Source organism: Cyanistes caeruleus, chromosome 1 (genome assembly GCF_971803275.1).
Source record: "Cyanistes caeruleus chromosome 1, bCyaCae1.hap1.1, whole genome shotgun sequence".
Taxonomy (NCBI): Eukaryota; Metazoa; Chordata; class Aves; order Passeriformes; family Paridae; genus Cyanistes; species Cyanistes caeruleus.
The window spans coordinates 66,548,587-66,568,842 of record NC_141701.1 but is presented as its reverse complement, the minus strand read 5'-3'; the positions used below and the strand labels follow the sequence as shown (position 1 = coordinate 66,568,842).

The window sequence follows — 20,256 nt, the reverse complement described above, 5'->3', positions numbered from 1 at the left end:
ATCCAACTGCTGTGAGCTGACATGTCTTTGCTGAGGTCAACTAAATGGCAGCTTTAGATTCCAAGTCAGAACTTGGCTTTTCTGCCCCAGGTTGGCAGCAACTCAGGTGCTTTTTCCATTTGCTGTGTTGACAGCACCAATAGCACACAGTGTTATCTGTGCACCTGATTTCCATTCTTCTCCACTTCTCTTTCGCAGATTGACACATAGGTTGAATTCAAAAGTGCAGGAAAAGAGCTTTGCCTGCGAAAGGAACCTGCACACCAGAGGGTTTGCTCTTAACTATTGTGAGACCTCCGGCTACAACACAGGACATGGGAGCTTTTCTGAACCCTCGTGTCTTGTGTTGCAGCCAGAGGGGCACATCTTTTCAACAGAGTCTGCAATAAGGAGAAGAAGCCAACGTGAAAGAGATGTAAAGAGAAAGTGAGAGACAGGTACAGGCGTGGGACTTGACTGAACATCTAAAGAAGCAGACTAAGGAATGTGATCCTTGGCATTAGCCTTTGAAGCTTTCTCCTAGATCCAGATTTCTGCCTGGTCTTAAATGCAGATTAAAAATTCTGAATCAGGTAGTAAAAGTTACTGTACTTACAATGATATTGTACTTGCCACTGGCATTGCTATTTGTGGTTTTGTTTCTGCAAATTTGACTCAGATCCCTGATGAAACTCTAAACAATTCGCAATTATCTCATGATCTGTCCTTTTGAAACTCAGCTGCTTTGTGTCTGTACTTCAGTAGTTGTAGGTATGAGCTTTCCATAGAAATAGAATAACTATTCTCACATGTTTTAAGCAGAGACCATGGCTATGATTAGCACTGAACTTTTTGTTTCTCACTGGGACAAATTTTTCACTTTTTTTAACAGCTGACTTCAGTGTATGCTTCATCTTGGCTAGGAGCTGCAACACAATTTCTTTGTTTTGGCTTAACTTTGCCAAAACGTTAAACTTTTTTTAAAACATTGCATGTCTTTTCATCCCATCCTTTAAAGTGTACTCAGCTGAAATCTTCCTTTTTAGTGCTGCATTGTATTGGATACACTGGGATATAATGTTTAAAATATATGGATTAAAAAATATATTGAAATACGGAAATACTCAGAAGAAGATTTATATTTTGAGTTGTTAACATAATAGGGATGATTAAAGATATTTGTGTTTCAGTCCTTCCATTTGGACATCTTTTAGGAAGCTGCAAAGCTGCAAAGACATGTCTCCTCATGTGTCAATAGACATTTAGATTTTAGTGTAAAAGCTGAATAATTTAGAATATGTTTCCAGACTGTCTCTGATCACTCAGACTTTGCCCCATTTCTCTATTGATTGATTTCAGTGTCAAGACACACAGAACAAAGCTCTGATCAAGGAGTTAAGAACTGCAGGAACTAAACCTTGGGTCATCATAAGACAGTTTTTGAAGACTGCCTTACCAGACAAATACTCTATTTTTGTACTCCATTTTGGATTACTGTTTCCCAGAGGAGGAAAAAATAAAAGGTACTTTTAAGAAATGTAAATAAATATTCTCACCTTCACTTCTCTGATCAGGCTCAGTGTTTCCTGCACGCTTTGCATAGTTTTATAATTTAAATGAGAGCGAGTGCTTTCATTAAGAAGGTGGCCTCCTGGGTCACTGGCTGGCTTTTCAATGCCATTTATACTTTTCTGTTTGATCTCTTGAGCTTTGGTGCAAGTCAGCAGAATGAATTAGCAAAATAACCCACAGGAGCCCGATAGTCCAATGCCGTCTATTATCCCATTGATTCCCACGGGGTTGAAAAGCCCAGTTGTTGCATCTCTGTGTGTGCATGTCTCTGCCTCCAGCACTTCTTTCAGTACTGAAGGATAAAACCTGATAATACTGAAAAATTTTGCTAGAGGATCTCCATCTCTCAAATACAAGCCATGTTTGGGCATCTTCTGGGGGGAAAAGGAGTGAGAAAAGCTTTCTCATCCCAGTGGAAAGCCTTGGAGGTGTCAGTGCTTCAGGAAAAAACAGGAACTCATGCACTGGGATAGAAGAACGGAATTCTGGGTATAAATTTCTGCAATTGCAAAGTTTACTACAGCCTAAGCATTTTACCTAGTGTTTTTTCCCTTTGTAAAATATCCCATATGGGCTTGCAAAAATTCCAAGAGCTTCCTAAAATACTCAAAATGAAGGGTGTGCTTCAGGGTGTTTTCAGTGATCTTTATTCAAATACTTTGCTTCCTATTGCATACATTAGGTTTTGCACTTGAATTACAAAGCAAATGGTTGGACAGAAAAATATGCCTATACTGTGGGAGAGGTGTAGCTCTGGAATCTGCCAGCTAGACTGTATCAGTTGAGTGGAGTTTTGCAAGTAGTTAGCCATCAGACTGTAGCCAAATTCCTCGTTTAAAGAAAAAAAACCCAGCAGTTAAGTATAGTTTAATTTTTTTTCCCCAGGAATTATTGTGATTATAAACTGTAATTAGTGGTTTTAACTCAGCAATATTTCATTTCTCTTACTGGAGAAAAAGCTTCCTAGCTGAGCACCTTTCTTAGAGCTGTCAGTGTCTGCATTTAGAAAAGGAAAAGAGCTGTGATCGAAAATGGCTAATTTCTTGGCAGTTTAGATGCACACCCTGCCAATCAAGAAAGCTGAGGCCTCCTAATGATATTAAAATAACAGAAAAAGAAATTTTGTCAAACATTCAGGTGTTTTTCAGAGAACCTATTTGCTCAAGTGAGTTTTATTTGTTGGCAGTGGCTGAATGGTTGATTACAGTAGCTCTGCTAAATATCACTGCTGGTGCTTGAGATATATTTAGATTCAGCTCCCTCTGTCTCAGAAAAACCAGCAATTAAAATGCAGCACTGTAACATAACGTAACTGATAATAGGTATAGGGCTGAGGAAGCTTTGAGATGTTGCCAAATCTGCTATGGAAACCATGGATGAAGCATGAAAATGGTGGGAGCTATTTCTTCCTGTACTACTCAGAGCCTGTACTCAGTTCTGTCAATGCAACATGCAGCAGTTCAGGGATTTTCCAGGGAATCTGAAGGAGTTAGGTGCCTTTGACAGTAATAATCACTACAGCATTAGTCTTACTGTCTATAGCTTATCTCCTTCACAAGATTTGCTTCAAATAATGAAGCAAAGCCTAGTCCTGAACATTCGTTTTAAAAGGCTCCTCTCCTCTCCTCTCCTCTCCTCTCCTCTCCTCTCCTCTCCTCTCCTCTCCTCTCCTCTCCTCTCCTCTCCTCTCCTCTCCTCTCCTCTCCTCTCCTCTCCTCTCCTCTCCTCTCCTCTCCTCTCCTCTCCTCTCCGCTCCTCTCCGCTCCTCTCCTCTCCGCTCCTCTCCTCTCCGCTCCTCTCCTCTCCGCTCCTCTCCTCTCCCCTCCCCTCCCCTCCCCTCCCCTCCCCTCCCCTCCCCTCCCCTCCCCTCCCCTCCCCTCCCCTCCCCTCCCCTCCCCTCCCCTCCCCTCCCCTCCCCTCCCCTCCCCTCCCCTCCCCTCCCCTCCCCTCCCCTCCCCTCCCCTCCCCTCCCCTCCCCTCCCCTCCTCTCCTCTCCTCTCCTCTCCTCTCCTCTCCTCTCCTCTCCTCTCCTCTCCTCTCCTCTCCTCTCCTCTCCTCTCCTCTCCTCTCCTCTCCTCTCCTCTCCTCTCCTCTCCTCTCCTCTCCTCTCCTCTCCTCTCCTCTCCTCTCCTCTCCTCTCCTCTCCTCTCCTCTCCTCTCCTCTCCTCTGATCTTCTTGCACAGATCAGTACAAGTCAACATGATCATCTCAGTTCTTCTGTATGGCTCTGATTTCATCTTGTGTTCTCAGGCACTGAGAGAGAAGGAGACTGAGTATGGGACATAAAACCTAGAGGTTATCCTATCCTATCCTATCCTGTCCTATCCTGTCCTATCCTGTCCTATCCTGTCCTGTCCATGCCTGAACCTTTTATGATTTCATCTGTTCTCTGCTTTCTGTTCTCTTCCTCCCCCTTTTCTGAATACTCTCAGCCCTTTCTGATTTAATGAGCACTAAAGTCACTAAGCTCTGTTAAGGCTCAGACACCCTCAGACAGTCCCAGGACAGAGGAGGTAGCAGAATGCAAGCTCTAGTACATAATTCTTGACTGTATTTTTAACTGTCATCCATGTGCAGGAAATCCAGCACAGAACATCTTGAAGGACAAAGTGGGAAGGCATCGTCTCCTTGGCACACACTGTTTGACTTTGCTGGCAGAAACTAGCTTTGCAACATACATGGAGAAGTCCTATGCTCTTACAGGCTCTGAAATTTCCAGGGGCTGCATTTACTGAGAAAAAGAGATGTGATAAAGAGCCACCCTTGTCTTCATTTGCGCTCTACTTATGCTCTGAAAGTCCCATGCAGTTCACTGAAAGAGTTTCTCCATCTGCCTTCAAAACATGGAACTTAGTGATTGTCAGAGCTCCATCTTGGCAGGGTAAGGAACTGAATTAGCCTGTTTATCTGTAAAACTGTGGCACTGCATAAGTTACTTTAGCCAGTGACTTTCCTGGAAATCAAAGGAGCTGTTTATATTTTCAGGCTGAATCAGTCTGTGATTACTATATAGAGCATGAGAACAAAAGTGACAATTCACTCAAACCACACAAAAAAACCTTATCTGTCATTTACAGTGCCATTCTTTAAAGCTCCTTTCAGTGTTTTTAAATTGAATTATCATATGTATGGTCTACATGTCTTTGATTCACTGAGTATTTAATTGACAAAAATCTCATTTTCAACTGAAAAAGGCAGTTTTGCTGGAAACATAATAACACATGCACCATTAGCTTTCGTTATAGTCAAAAAGGAACAGTAAAAATGTCACCTTCTAGCTCAGGTCAGCTTCCTGAGTGGTTCACAGGTGGTGTTTGTTCACTTTACTGACTAAAATAAATCTTATTTCTCTCAGCCATGAGAACAATGCAGCTAATGGAGATTGAGGTGGGCTTCAGGCTGCATCACATATATTCAGCAGAGATTAATTTAGTACTTTAATGAAGAATGTTTATCAGTAGTCATGATTCAGGAGAAACATCCATTAAGAGCCTTGGGTGAACTTGCAGTAGTCAGAAAAGAGATTGTCCCTGTAAATTAAGCCTCACCAAAGAGGCATGGCAATCATGTGGGTCCCCACAGGGCTCCTTGAATGGGGCCAGGCTGGGCAAAGCAGGCCACTTGTGGGTACATGCCTCTCCTTGCAGGCAAAGGAAGGGAGCAAGGTAAAATCTGCCAGAGCTATCCTGTAAATCCAACAGGGTTGACACAGAATCCCAGTAGGAGTGATGGGGTGAGTGGTTGGTGCCTGTGGCAGCAGGAAAGGGAGGAGGGTTTTTTCCCTCTTCACACTGATGTGTGAAGCCAGTTATCTGTGCGAGGAAATTTTTCAAAGTTGTCTACCTTGTTTAAAGGCAGAGTGGTTCCCAGAGTACAAGCCATGTCCCGAACCCTCGTGCATCCTGCTCCTGGCTGACACAATGACACTGCGGCATCATTGCCGCTCTACATGCACACGGTACCAGGCTGTGCCAGTCTCTGGGTGCTCTTACCTCAAGCACAGGCTCCTGTCTGGCCCCACTGCACTTCTGATGCTTTTCTCCCTTTATTCTGCTCTCCAAAGAGAAAGAAACTGCTGGTGGAGCCAGCAGCAGAAGAGAGAAGTGGGATTTTCAACACAATGCCATTTGTACGTTTTCCTCACCCATCACTGTGCTGGGATGAGCTCTGAGCTATATGAGCCCAGAGGGGGTCTGTAGGTTGTGTGGTGTAGCTGGAGCAGGATGGAATCAGGCTGGAATTAGGGTATCCCATTAGGGAAGCATGTGAGTGGGCAAAGGCCACCAGTGTCAATCATTCTGCTCTAAGGGGGATGGGAGAGAAGGAGAGTCAGGGGCTGAGAGAGGGAGAGAGGAAGATGAGGAGATCCAGACCCACATGCTGCAGGACTGCGTTGCCTCCTCTTCCAGATTTTGCAGCATGTACTTGTACTGGCCTACTATTTCAACTTTATGGATGTTTGGAATGCCACTGGCCCTCAGCATTTGACACAATGAATGACACAAAGAAATGCAGTCACAATGTCTGCTTTATTTGCAGAAGGAAGCTGGGACTGTTTTGAATTTTGAAGCCATGACAATCAAAAAGGGTTTGAAATGGAGAGTGGTGCAGAAAAGGAGACAAAAACAGAGCATGTGTGGGTGTGTGCAGGTGTACTCCCCAGATCATGGGCTGAGGAGAGAAGAGGTGCAAATGTTTTGGAGCCAATGTCAGAGACACCTGTTTCCCTTGTGCTCCTCCAGAGCAACTCCATTGGATTCAGCTGAGCCACCTGTCTTCCCCTTAAAGTAATGGGTCATGAAACTTTGCTCACTGTCTTTGCAGCAGGAGTCATTTCAGTTTTCTAGAAGAGTTGCAAACCTGCAAGCTGAGCCTGAATGTCATTCACAAAAGCTGTTCTCTTTACCTTTTCCCCCTGCGTGGGTGTATCACACCAGGTTACTCAGGCACTGCTACAGTTCAGTGTTTTCTGTTTGAATTTGATAATAAACATTGCAAAAGGCAAGCACATTTCCTTCTACTCTGTTAGCAGGGGAAAAGCAAGAGGTAGAAAAGGCACTGAGATGAATGACATAACTAAAGGTGGAACACATCCACCAGCTGACAAACAAACAATTCCCAGAATAGTGAGAAAATACTTTTAATACTGTGTCAGGGCAGGGCAGGGCAGGGCAGGGCAGGGCAGGTTTCCCTGTTCCCATGCACGGTGTGCAGTTACAACTGTGGCTGTTATGGGCATCCTAAAGAAGCACCAAATCCAGCTGTCAGGTTACAAACTTTCCATGGCATCATCCTCCCCAGAATGCTTCCACTGTGTGTTCTGGGGCTGCTCCAGGCAGGGAGCTGCAGGGTTCCCGTGGCAGCTGTCCAGCTGCAAGCATGCTGGAATTGAGCTGAGTCAGAGACTGACTCACCGCAGCACACTGAGCTGCAAGGGTGCAGATTTCAAGACCCAGTCAGTGGTAGCAATGTCCTCCCTTTTCACTCCCTGCCAGCAGAAGCCCCTGTGTGCTGGGGACTGCAGCTTAGTCAACCTGCATCCCTCGTCCTCTGCAGGACAGGGGAGAAGGGAGAAAGGATGAGAAGTTGGTATCACTACCTAAACCACTGCTCCCAGAGGGCTGCACTTCTCTGTGGGTACCTGTGCCCTCTGTGAGGAGTGGGAATCACACTGAGGCTGGTGAGGTTGAGTGGAATTAGCTGTCTTTGAAAGGTTCATGGAAAATTTAAATGCTGGTCATCTCTGCACAGCTATTTTCAAAGGCTTTTTTTACCTATAGATTACCTTTCCTCTGCCAAAAGTATGTTTGTTAAAGCAAGAAAATTAACATTAATGCAGCCATTGTTAATCTAATATCTTCCTTTTTCTTAACTTTGCCAATATTATAAAAAGATAAACAAAATTCTCCTTTTTCCTGGCCTTATATGATCCCTGTCCATAGCAGAGGCCAGTGCTGAGGAAGCATCTGGGGCACTCCAGGTCTTTTGCTCTTTTTTCAGCAGTGGACTCCAAAATAACCAAGATAATTGGCCAACACCTTTTATTAGCAGGGCACACGCTAGGTGATATAGTAAGGGCTGAATATAGTAAGGACTAAGAAAGTCCTTGCAAACTATTTAAAGGGAGAGTCAATAATTCTTATGCACTGCCTTCTTCTCTGCCATGAAACCATCCACACATATTATAAGAAGAGCTGAATCACCGCATTATAAATAGACTCACCACGTATTTTTCTTCCTGAAAATAATTTCAAATCGAACATGCCTACTCTATTCACTTTGAATTACTGCTGCTAAGAAAAGAGAAGATGATGACATTTTCTAACTCTTTCTACTTTCCCCATTAGTAGTCTGACTGTTAAAAGCTTTGACTGTTAGCCTTTGGGATGCAAACCTGCTCCCATTTAAGTCAATGTGAGTTTTATCATTGACTTAATTGGAAGTGAGATTGAGCCATTGGGCATGTGAGTGGCTTTGTATAGAACTTTGAAAAAAATAATAAAGGAGACTGAGGCAAAATGTAGTGCCAGCTTTTTCATCACAGCCATAACCCAGCTTTGCCCAGCCTGCCAAGAGTCATGCTAAGAGGAAAGCCTGGCCTCAAAGGAAGTGCTCATAATATTATTGCCTAATTAGTTTATGGGAGAAAAATGCTGAAGGGGAGAGCCGCTCCCGTTGTTAAATATTTCAGCATTGCAACGCTGACTAATGTTGTCTCCTCAACACTAAGCCAGAGTCCTTGTCCTGTTCCACTGCTGCCCGCCTAGGAATCTGTGCTCCCTCCTCAAGCCTTGGTTTTGGTTTAATGACACTCATGCTGGGTATCTCTGAAAATACAGAAAACATTGTTGTTCTGTGTATCTAATTTGCCCATTATTAATATTATCCCCGATCTTTTAAGTAGGTGATTATTAAGCAAAGAAATAGCAATGAAGCAAGGAAAGAATGTGATAGGGAGATTTACTGTGTGGGAGGCAGAGATAAAATTAGATTTCTTTAAGCTATGTAGTACAGTTATTAGGAAGTTAGGCTAATTTTTCAAGGAGCGGTCGCCTAAATAACCTCATCTTATTATTCATGCTAAGGTATTTACTACAATTCCTTCCCCCAGGTCATCATTTTTTCCAGCAGCAGAAGTTGGGAACTCAACAATTGTTTGCAGACCAGAATAAAGCAATGACATATTATGGTAATGTGAATTGTAGATTATTAAAGGACATGATTTAAAACCACTCTGCTGGTTCCAGTGGGATTTGTTTGTTTGGCCGCTTTTAGCATTTTCACCAGCTCTCTCCAAGTTTTCCATTTACGGTCTAAGTGGAGACAGCAGTAAATTTTACCCACCTGAATTTGTTCTTAATGCTGTTTCTTATTATTTGCTGACTTCTATAAAGGTGCCCCAGTATCAATCCCACTGACTGTTAATAGCACCCAGTATCTCCACCACTACAGAACTCCCAAGTGTATTTTGCCTTAATTAGCTGGTTTTTTTCCCCATCTCTATTCTGTTGCTCCCACCTAGCCTGTGTATTAATTAATCAGAATGACTTTTAGGCTAAACTATGGGCTTTTAGGAGAACATGTAGCTCTTAACACAGAATACATATTCCAAGCCCTGAAGTGGGAGGGAGTCTCAAATCATTTGAGGGTTTGGCAGTCCCACACTGCTTGGCAAATATTTTCACTTACACTTCTTTCAGAAGAATGACTCCAGCTCTGCTCCTGTTTTTTTTGGTTTTGGTTTTTTTTTTTTTTGCTTTACAAGATTGTTTACAGGACTTCCTCAGCATGTACTTCTCAGCTCCAGCTTGCTGGCACACCACCCTGAGCCACATGGGTTTATGCAGACCTCTCCTCCTGACCTTTCCAGTGAGCCAGGAGAGGCCTGCATAAATCCCTGTGGCACTTTACTGTGAAGTCAACCTCTCAAAATTCAGGGGGGAGCTTTAGCTCTTCTATAAATAAGGATAATACTGGAAGGAAGCAGGCTATAGTTTTTATACCAGGAAACATAATAAAGGGATCAAGGGGAGAAAACACATGCTCTTGTCATGCTTTCATTATTTGCTGTCTTAACTTAATCTCTTGCTGCTGGTGATTTCCCAATTAAATGGGTGCTTCTTGTTTTAGAGAGGACACTTTTGAATCATTGACCTATGCTTTGTTGTTGGTTGAATGAGACCTCACATGCCAAAGGCTCTGGTTTAGAAAAAGAGTCAGAACACTGTGCAGAGGTCTGCTACTTGTGTTAGGCTGCTCAATACACTTCATTTAATTTAAGGACAGAGGTACTGAAATGGAGATCGTCTAAAGTCTCTCAAAACTGGTTAGGATTGGAGAGCCTCCTTAGAATTGTAAATCTGTGTGTACCCAAGACCTCTCAAGGTGAGGCAGTGAAGGGACACTTCCACAATTATTGGCTGCTGATCTCCTGTGTCAGAATGCATGTAGCTGATCCTCTAGGACAAATTTGGAGAAGTTGGGACTACCACAAATTTTATTTTTTCAAAGAAATGTTTTCTTGTTTAAAATGAGGTAAATATGAGCATGACAGTGAGAGAAATGTGTCCTTAAAACATGGATTCAGTTCTAGTATGTGAAAGGGAAAGTCCTGACCAGCTCCTGAGGTTACCTCCAAAGCAGCAGCATATGGGGGAAATGAGCTTTGAAAGCAACCACTTTGATTCATGTAAATCAGTGTAAAAATTCCTGAGGAGGCTCTGAAGTAAGCTGGGAAAAGGTTAATATGACTGGTTTGGCTGGGGTGGGAGGTGGTGCATTTATGAAAGTGCTGAGGAGAAGATGAAAGTAGAGCTATTGGGAGATGCATTTGTCTCTGAAACTTCAGCAGCTGCAGTAATTAAGCAGCACCAGGGAATGTATTTTCAAGGCAGGTGGAGAACTGGTGTAATGCTAACAGAGAGAGTGTACTAGTGATGTACAAACAGCTCTTCTTACCTCTGCTGCTAACTCTTCATACTCTTCAGGTCCACATGTCCCCCCCACTTCTCCTTCCTTTCTCATTTCTCTTTCTCTTGTTTCTTTCTCTTTCTTCAAACAAGGCCAATGCACATTGTTTTTACTAGCACTGATAGGGAAGGGAACAAAGGCTGAAACTGCCTGGCAGATTTGCATGCCAAATTTATAAGACTGTCAGGCTCCTTTCATTCCCAGAAGTATTTGTCCTTAAAAACACTTGTAACAGAAGTGACATTGTAAACAAGACAAGTGTCCCCAATGAGCAAATGAAGCTTTTCAGAACTGAGATTTTAGTAATACACGTCATCATTCAGTCAATTGTTTTCTTAACCTGATTATGGCATTGCAAAAATAAACTTTACTTTTGTCTTTTATAGGAAAAGAAAAATGGAGGTAAGGAATGAGCAGGCAGTCAGAAAGACTGTAAGTGGGACATGGATTCAAGGCAGGATGCCTTGAAAACTCTCTGTCAGATTTGTTCTTCTCTTTTGGTGACCCTGTCCAGCTCTCGTTCTTTCAGGTTTCTTTTGCTGCAGTACATATGACTGTAGGACAGCAGTACAAACTCCCTTCTTCATCATGTAAGAAGAGACAATTCCCCCCAGTCTCCAGTGTTCACATCCACACATCCCTGCCCTGGGCTCCATGTTGCACCATCACCAACATATTGGCATGCAGGAGAGGCGCAGGCCTGTTGTCTCTTGGTTCCTCACTACATGCAGGTGACACGGGTTGTGTTTGCACATAGAGTTTCCATGGGGCTTTGCATTGTGACCACCCTGCCAGAGGTAACACACGCTGATGGGTGTGAGACCTCTTTTTTTTCCTAAGTGGAAACCAGGACCTTAAAATGGATCAGAAACAATATGCATTATGACAGTACCCCAGAGCCCTTAGCACCCTGGGGCCTCCCAGCTGCAGGGCAGGGTGGCTGTGCTTTTTCTGCAGTCCAACCCCAAAAGCCTTGGGAGCACACCAAAAGCTTGACACAGTGTACAAATTGGTGTTTTGTGCAAGAATTCATTTCTAGTCACCTTCTCCTTCTTAGTCCAATTCCCATAGTCCCACAGAGGCTGTGGAATTCATTCCCTGACCCAGATTTTCCTTTGGGTTCCTACACAGCTTCCAAGGCCAGAGGTTCAAAACTTTGGGTTTAACTGTTCTGTCTTTCTCTGAACCCTTCAGTGAAATGCAATTAGCACATATTTACCTAGCTGAGAGGTACATTCTAAGGCCTACTGAATGGCCTCTCAGTACCTGGTGTGCTGTTAAAGCCTAGAAGAGCCTGATAAGGAGGTGAGCTCTACTTAATTAAGTTAACCTTCAGATTAATCGAGCTGAGTGTTAAAAAAAAACAATGTGAGAGCACACAGCTCCTGCAGTTCTGTAGTCTTGTTTCTGGGGCTGCCCTCATTAGAACGAGCCAAACACAGTGTCTGTCAGAGGGTATGTACATTGCTGGGGTGCAGGCTGCTCCTCCCTGCTTATTTATGCTTTACAAAGTGTAAATTTCAGAAATAAATTGTTGATCTACTCTGCATGCAGCGAAACTCTGCCCAAGGCTGGACTGGTGTTTTTGTTTTTTTTTTCCTGTGTGTCTACTTGCTCCTTTGGATGATGCCCACATGCTGCTATTTCAGTTCCTAACCAAGCAATTATCCAGCTACATGTATGTGCAGCAAGCACACCGAGCACAGCTGCCTCCCCGGTGACTTCAAGGAAACTCAGGTGTCTCTTTCACTCCTTTTATTGCATTGACCCTTTGTACATTATTCTGTAATTCTTCTTCTTCAGCGATTTATTGCTATAAAGGTATACCCTTTTAAAGCCCTCTCTCCTCTCTTGGCAGATTGCAATTATTTTTCTTTTTTTAAAAATTTTACTTTTTAATGACTAATTACCTAGGGGCTTTGTAGATAGGCTGTTGGTTTTAGTGCCTCACTGCAGGGTCCGTTCCTGCTCAAGTGTAAAAGACAGAGAGGTCACAACAGCAGTGCTCAGAATAATTTCCCCCCTCCTCCACTGGAAATCTGTCACCCACCTCTTTAGCTCTTGATGTGAAAGAAGGAAGAAAGAAGCAATATGTGGGAGAGTCTCTGTGGTGTGTTGTCTGGCAGTCTGACATGCTAATGTTTCTTTTGCTGGGAAACAGCAAAAGAAAACGGAAAGAGCTTGCTGACTGGCTTCTCTTGCTATCCACGGTCAAGCAGTAGACACTGAGTGGGAAACCAGAGCTAGTACAGCCAGTGAGCCATGCAGAAACAGCCAGAAATCCTCTGTCCATGTGCAGATGAAACTCAGCAGAATGTTCTCACATGCCAGATAAAAGCCTAGCTGGAAGAAGACAGAGGACAAACAGTGTCACCCAGTGGAGCTGTAGCAGAGGGGAAGGGAGCCCTCAGTAATGGCAGGGGGTGCGATGCAGGGCCACAAGGGCCTCAGCACAAGCCTAGGAGATCTCCTAAACAGGGACTGTACCAACAAGGGCCTCCGCCAAACCTCTGCTAACTGTGTCTGATGGGAAATCTTTCCAACTGAGTAGCACTGTCTCTTGGAGGGAGCTGTTGGTTGTTTTGTCGTCCTGGGATGAAAAAGGTGAACAGAGCCAGTGTGACTCTAGTCAGTGGTACCTGGTGCCATCAGGAGCTGCTTCACATCTAGCGGAGTCTTAACTGTGTAAACTTTTTGGGTAATCAATACTTTAAATGTGATTGAACATAGTAGGCAAAAATTAGTGGTTTGCCTTTTTTCTTGGGAAAAAGTAGAATTCCAAGGAATGATAACGACTTGTTTGAGAGTTGATGTGAGTACATGTGGCTTTGGGTGATCTATCAAATCTCAGAAAATATTCAGTATTGCATAAAGTAAAATAGAAAAATGAATGGCTTACCTTTAATGGAAAGGTCTGTAGTCTAATCTAGCATAGGACTAATTTATAATATGCATGTATTTCTTTATGAATTTAAAGATTATATCTTCCAGTTCATACTCATCATGCATGTAAGGTATGTTTCAGGAGATAACACCTGTAAGCAAGGAAGTAAACTGAAGACATGTTGTATTTGTTGCTTTTGATCATGTCAGCTTGGAGGAAGAATCCTCAGAAAGAGATCTAACACAAATATTTACAGTGACACAGATGACAATACTCCCCATGGGCTTTGGCTCAGGCAAGTGCCACATCCAGGGAAATGACTTTTTCTTACTGCAGAAGAAAAAAAAAAGCATTAAAAAGTGTCATTTAATGCATGCCATAGTTATAGAAAGGTGTTTTTTATATGGGGAACCACTGATGTATTCCCTTACAGACAGTATACATCACTGTAAGCCAGCCTGCCTGTTTTATTTTGTGTATCTGTCTATACAGATACCTCCTATTCCAGTTTAATTCCAAGAAACTGAACTTCCATGAAGGGATTTATTATGGGCATGATGATTTCAGACTTTAAAAGTGAGCCACAGTGATTTTAAAAGATGATATGAACTTTCAAATACATCAAATGTCTCACCAGATGAACTTTTAAGATGAGCTTGTTTTTATCTGGATTATCTTTAAATGCCCAAACTAGTTTTCACATTGTCTAAAGGGATGAAGAGATCTGAGTTTGCCTTTGTGAATCTGAAGGCTGGGGCTGACTCCCACTGGTGTCTGAATGGGAAACTGGATTTTTTTGGCTTTGGATATAACCCACACTTCTCTAAGAAGTATGCTCTTTGTCCATTTGGAAATTTTTCCCAGACACGCTTTGAACACTTTTACTGTTTGTCAGGAGTTTCTGAGTGCTAAAAAAAGCTTGCCAGGGGGACAACACTCTACCTTGTAGTGTTTCACAGGTGGGGTATGGGTCTGTGTCTTGGATTTTTACTGCATGTATGCCTAGGCAGCAGTGAGTCCCAGCATAACCTCTGCTTGGAAACTGTCTCCTGAAGCCATGATAGCTGGGGCTGGACCCAGTTTCCCATTGCCTCTTCCAATCTGTGGATGGCTGAGAATGTCTGCATGGGATCTATCCATGCTACCCAATAAAAGAGAAACCATTAGTTCCCATTTCTAGTCAAGATTAAATGACAGCATCACATGCAGCTACAAAGGAAGGTATCCAGGAGGGAGTATGTGATCTGTCCTCCCACGTCAGTTCTCTGCTGCTAGATCAAAGCTACCAGGAACTTAAAGGGGCAGGTCCAGGGAAAACCTAATCCCCCACTTGTTAGTGCTTGCTGTTTAGGGGTAAAATTTGTGATAACTGATGTTTCCCCCAGTGCTCCAGTTCTTTGAGGCACACAGTTTGGTGAGAATTGTTTTCTTAAATGTTAATTTCTAGAAAAAAGGCCTGAAGACATGACCAAAGTTCTCCTTTGTCAACGAGAAGTGAAAAGAAAAAGGACCAAACTTATTGCTTTAAGCAGTACATTTTAAGCTTTTCTATGATCCAGCTTGTGAGATCTTTTAAGTGTAGCTGTGACAACATTGTGTTACAATTAGGCAGCACAATATAATAATGCTTCCTACTGCCATCAATACTGCTTCATTTTGCTAGTTCTTTCTGCTTCTGCATTTCCTTCTTCCTGGGATTCCTCCAGCCTCCATCTCCCCTCTTTACTGCCTTTCTCAGACTTTCCTCCCTTCCCACCACCTCCCTGTGCTACTCCTGGTCATGCAATTGGAGCATTGGAAGGTTTTTAATCCCTTGGTCCCATTCTCATGTCCCTTCCAGCAGTGGCACTTTTACACCCCAGGCTCCTGGTGGCTTTAAGGGACACAATCACTCAGAGCTTGCTGCCTCCTTCCACAACTGGCAGAGGACAGTTTTGGTGCTGAGGTTCATAGGGCTCCCTGGCACTTCTGTAGCAGCTGAGGTTTGCCACCACAGGAGGCATGCAGCTGCAGCAAAAGGTACCAGAGGGTCACAACTCCCAGGATTGATCTTCTCAGGGTGAAAGCACCTCATGTGACCTACCTTAGCAAGGAGAAAGATACAGGAGAAACAATTGATGGTGGTGGTTGTAGAAAAGGTACAGAAATGGGATGGGAGAAGAAGATTGGATTTCAGATTCACATTTTAGAGTGTTACATTTTAGGCTTTGTTTTTTATCCAGTTGAAGCTTAGTCTGTGGGGCTGTGATTACTGCCTGTGGAAGGGAAGGCAAGGGAGGCAGCTGCATAAGGAAACTTCTGTCCATGGTGTCCCCTGTCCCTGGTCTCCCCTGACACTCACTGGAAAAAGCCAGACTTCTCTGTGGGGCAACTCAAAGCAGAAAATTAACTCCATGCTCTCCTTTTTCTGTCCAAGGCCAAAGTTCCCTTTTCTGAAAAATGCCTTCCCTGCTTTTCTTAACACATTGCTTTGTTGAATTAAATGGGGCTGAGTGTGTGTGTTGACCTGGACAACCATTAGCAAACACATATAAAAGCTACACCTGTGAGGAACAATTGCAGGGAGGGCTGTCATGCAGCTCCACAGGCTGCTCTGGCTCAGAGCAGAGAATTGGCAGCAAAGAATGATGGCTTTATTTGTACACCAGTTTCAGGTGTAAACAACAACTGCTTCATGCAAACCCTTCTGTTCATAAAGCTTCTTGCTTGACAATGGAGTCATTTAGCAATCACTAAACCCTGTTCAAGTGCAGATGCTCGTTTTTTATCCTGAAAAGATATATATATGTGTTTCCTTTTGATAACTTAGTGTTGCTACCAACATCTATCACCAACATCTGCTTGAAATAACTCTTCTGACCCATTTCTCTCCCCTGCTATATGTATTCTCAGCCCTACTGAATTTTTGTGTAACCACAGCCAGTGTTGGCTTGCGGCACTGGACTAACTGTGAGTCAAGTGTGAAAATGTGCCCATACTTAGCAAGTGACAATCACATGTGCCACCGGGTACAGCTGTACAGGAAAACGAGCTCTGTGTGTCACCACTGTAGGAGAGTGCCTGGTAGTCGGGTGTAAGTCCCAGAGGTTGCTGAGACAAGGTGCTAATCATCTTCAATTGCAAGGAACTGCATTTCCTGGTGAGACCAGGAGGCTTCATTCCCTGTGGAGACTTTGCCCCTTGTAGTACTCTGCCCTTGCCCCTCAAGCCTCTTTGGAACTTTTGCAAATGCCCGCTGGGTGTGCAAGCGCTGCAGGACTTAATGGTGCTATTATGGTTGGCAGGAGTTTGCATTTCCTTGATGCATGCAAAAAGTGCCACCTCCATCAAGGCCCCTTAAGGTGTTCCTGTCTCCAGCTGTTGATAAATATACCATTTAGAATCCTTATGACCCTCTCAAAAATACAGCTTACCTCCTGAGCAATTTCCACAAGTATCCAGGACTCACCAGAGATAAATTCCCACAGGCAGCATGAAGCCTTGGAAGCACAGATGCAGAGTTGCTTGCAAATCTAGCTCAGAGCAAAACATAAGAAGCCCATAAAGAAGGTGCCCAAGCTCTGCAGAGGTATGTTCATGCTTACAGACATTTTCAAACAATACCAAAACCAGACATGGGCTACATGAATGATTGTGCGAGAATGAGAGTAACTTGGCTGAGTGTGGGGAACCCTGCATCCAGATACCAGTTCAGAGAGCTGAGTTCAGTTAGCTTTGGAGAAGGATCTGAACACACCTCCAGAACAAGACATCTCACCCCCCAGCCTATTTGAGAATGTCCAGCTCACATTGATTCACACCATCTTCCTCTGAGCACATGAGGAAAAGCTTGCCAGAGCATTTCTGCTTTTCTAGAGAGTGAGATGGTTATCTAATTGGCTTCTATTTTCAACTGTCCCAGAGAAACAGAGCTGGGCTCTTTTAGCTTCTAAGCAGCAGGGTTTCAAGGACCCTTCCCCATGGCACTTCACTCTCCCTTGAGTTTGAGGTCTAACCCTGAGCTTTGCTTTTCATGGGAAACCATGCACAGGCCATTAATGTAAGAATTGGACTTGATCTTTGTGGGTGCCTTCCAGCTCAGAATATTCTGTGATTCTGTGTGTCATCAGTGGCCGCTACATAGAGTGGAAGCCTGTCCAGACAGCGGTGCCAGAGACTCATTCAGAAAACCCTCACAGTGAGAGGCCATTACCAGCCTTCCCCCCGCTCCTGCTTTCTCCTCCTGGCCCTGCTCCCAAAGCCATTTGCTATTACCAGGCTGCTGTTGTCCCTGCAGCAAAATCACATACAGCATGATGCACCTGAGCACTTCTCAGGGCCAGGGTGGCTTCTTTGTAAGCTGAAGTGTTTAAGCTGTGGTGTAAGCACCAGTGTGGGCAAGGAGTGGGTGCCCCATACCCTTGTGTTGGTTCTGTGAAGGTGAAGGTAGCCACTAGCTGGGGTTGGATGGGGACAGATACCATCTTACAGGAACACAATTTTAAACTAAGTGAGCTAGAGGCAAAGCCCTACATATCTCTCAGATTTAAGCTTAAAGCACTTTACAGGCCCACGAGAAGCAAATTTCATGGTGCTGTTAGTAAGTTTTATAGATAAGTGTTTAATCTTTGTTCTGCTAATAAGGCTGCTAATGCACTATGTTTTCCTCAGTCATATAATGTACCATCAACCATGTAAAATGTCTCCAGCTCAGAATGGCAGGGTCTTGTCTGCACCTCTGGGCATGACACACACACACAGCAGGACACCTGTGAAGCCAGAGAGGTGCAAAGCCTCCAGGGATCACAGAAATTCTTGCTGATTTTGTTTGGCATGGGGTGCATTCAGGAATGATCTGCCTGGGGCCACAGCAGAATCTGTGTAACTCTGAAAGACATGGCCTGAACTCTGAGCTCTCCCTGCCTCTGCACTTGGGCTGGGCTCTGCTTCCCTTGGCACAAACAAGGGACGTCAACAGACTCCATCATTTCCCTAAGCACCAAAAAAAGTGAATGCTGGAAATGCTCTTTTTTGAAACATTAGTACTTGACAGCTCCTGCCAAGCATTAGCAGGCCAGTAAAATCTCTCTACATAAATTGTGTTGTAATTAGTGTGATTTGTTTAATGTCACCTTGTCTGGCTGTCTGAGAAACTGTCTCAAAATATAAAAACACTGCACTTCTCAGTTGAGAAAGTGGACTCTGACTTCACTAAGACATTTTTATTTCTTGCAATTTTTTTACCATGGTCTTTTCAAATCACTCAGGCTGGAGAGCCTAAGCCAAATTAGGTAAGAATTCCCAGATAAGGAAAATAAGACAAAGTAACAACAAGCATAAAACATTTCTTGATAAAAGTAATACGATAATAATTAATGTATGTTGTATTTCATTGGCAGGACAACACAGTAAAAACATTCTGATGGCCTAAAATACCTTGTCTGTGTACAAACCAGCCATTTTAGGGGAAGCAATTGAGAGGTGAGAGGAGAAAGTAATTTGTTTGCTGGAAAGGTGTGTTAGAGTCTGATCTTGATGTCCTTCAGCTCCTGTGCTGGTCTCCCTGAGCTGCACACCCAGGTCTGAAGGGCCAACACGAGTGAGTGATGGCAACTTTTCCACCAGGTGGCAACCAGGAGAGTAATAGGGAAGCAGTTGAGGGGTACTGGAAAGAGAAGAACTGGGTAGCAGCACTGTGGCTTCCTGGCAGACTCCTGTCGTTCCGATTGGGAACGGCGATAAAGAACGACACTGACTCTCAAGGGAGTTTCAACAGGAGAATTCTCTAGTTTATTGCTTCAGGCCTGTCTTATAGACAGATACGTGGAAAGTACAGAAAAGAAACTCTTATTGGCTAGCAAAGTGCTACATCACCATCATTGGTCAGGGGCACTCTACCCCCCTGACCCTCTCTTGCAAGAGGAAACAAGAGGACAGACAAACAGCACCTGGCAGTTGTTTTCTGTCTCTGAGGATTGTTTTGAAATCCTCCTTTGAATTCCCAGGCTAGCTTCTCAGGCAGGACTGAGAGGCCATGGGCCTGCATTTTCTGCAGCTCCCTGCAGCCTGTTCCAAAGCTAGCATCCATAGACTCCAAAACATTAAGAAAGCCCCCAGCTTGAATTTGGTCCCAATCCATCAGAGCCCAGAAAAATCTCATGACAGACACAACAGGAGGAAAAACCATCAGGTCTTACCCTTGTTTGTTGAAACCTGATAAAATAACTCTTATCTTCCCTATCCTCTGAGCATCACTAGCAGTCTGAGGAACAGGGAAAAAAAAAAAAAAAAGAAGATTGGGAAGCCTTTTCAAGCATGAAAAGTATCTTGGGATGAGAAAGGTGCAGAAGGAGCATTGGATACCCAGCTTAGCAACAGCATTTTTCAACTTTAATCTTTCTTCCAAATGTTTTGCTTTTATTCCAACTAATTGAACAAATGTCTTAAAATTCACAACACAAACTGAATTTGATTAAATCTAGCTTGGTTCATATGATAAAGCACTGCGGTTAGAATGCAGCTGGAAAAATACATTATGCTAGGACAAATAAGTATGGTTAACTTCAATAAGAGCTGAGGTAAATTGCTTTTTGCGTGAGATGTGCAATTTTACCTCAGTACAGCTTTAATCAAAGTAAAATATTATAGGACAAGGGAAAAAGCCAAAACAACCTTACAATGTAATGTTTTGTCTACCAGCCACTCAGTAACATTTTAGTTTAAGTTGCTAAATAAAGCCTGGGCTACACATTATCTGTCCCCAGTTGGTATGTAAACAATTAAGGCAATATTTGGCTATGAAATAATTTATATTTATAACAGATAAAAAAATCCCACAGATGTGTATAAAAATTGTCCATGAGAAGCTTGT

The 20,256-nt window shown here is 43.5% G+C and overlaps 1 long non-coding RNA gene across 1 annotated transcript in view; it reads left to right on the top strand.

Moving 5' to 3' along the window:
• LOC111925355 (uncharacterized) overlaps positions 1–20,256 on the top strand; it is a 99,162-nt gene that overhangs the window by 43,997 nt on the left and 34,909 nt on the right. Inside the window, exons 7-8 of the long non-coding RNA XR_015289016.1 lie at positions 1,339–1,502; positions 4,130–4,433. This is a non-coding gene — a long non-coding RNA (uncharacterized LOC111925355). The remainder of the gene's footprint in view (positions 1–1,338; positions 1,503–4,129; positions 4,434–20,256) is intronic.